Source organism: Penaeus monodon, chromosome 32 (genome assembly GCF_015228065.2).
Source record: "Penaeus monodon isolate SGIC_2016 chromosome 32, NSTDA_Pmon_1, whole genome shotgun sequence".
NCBI classification, from domain to species: domain Eukaryota; kingdom Metazoa; phylum Arthropoda; class Malacostraca; order Decapoda; family Penaeidae; genus Penaeus; species Penaeus monodon.
The window spans coordinates 7,188,280-7,188,855 of NC_051417.1; the positions used below are offsets into that span (position 1 = coordinate 7,188,280).

At 39.4% G+C, this 576-nt stretch overlaps 1 protein-coding gene across 4 annotated transcripts in view; it reads left to right on the forward strand.

Moving 5' to 3' along the window:
• The window catches only part of LOC119593404, a 24,066-nt gene that overhangs the window by 2,225 nt on the left and 21,265 nt on the right, over positions 1-576 (forward strand). The window lies entirely within an intron of this gene.

Genomic DNA, 576 nt, shown 5'->3' on the forward strand with positions numbered 1-576 from the left:
CGAATTAGTCACCAGAGCTGTCTTTTGAACCAAAGCCCGAATCAGGATACTCAGGCTTCTCAGCGCTTGCAGTATAAATTAGCGTTTATTCAGTGTGTAAGCAGCTGAAACGTCATGAAATCTGATACGATGTCAGTCATTCCTAAATGGTTATTTTTCACCACGAGTTTGAAGACGCGATTTTGATTTTCATTACTCTTTATTTTTAATCTTTTTATTACCATTATTTTTCATAATACATAAAAAATTTAGAGTTATTTACCTACGCTTTGGTACAACAGTGCCAATTTTCTTTCAAACGGCAACGAGATATAATCGTAAAATAATCTAGGGGAGAAAAGGCGCCCGACCCTTAACACGACGCAAATCAAAATAGTTTGGGAATCGGGTCGCAAGCTTTACCATTGCGTGACAGCAAGCAAATGAAACATCAGCGCTCAAGAATAGTTGGTAATTTGAGACACTTACGCCCATTTTAGGTTGGCAATTCCTCCGTCCTTTCCCCACCCCTAATTTAGGTTAAATTACACGCTCGTTGACAGACTGCGATTTTCTTCTTCTCCGCTCTTCGAACCT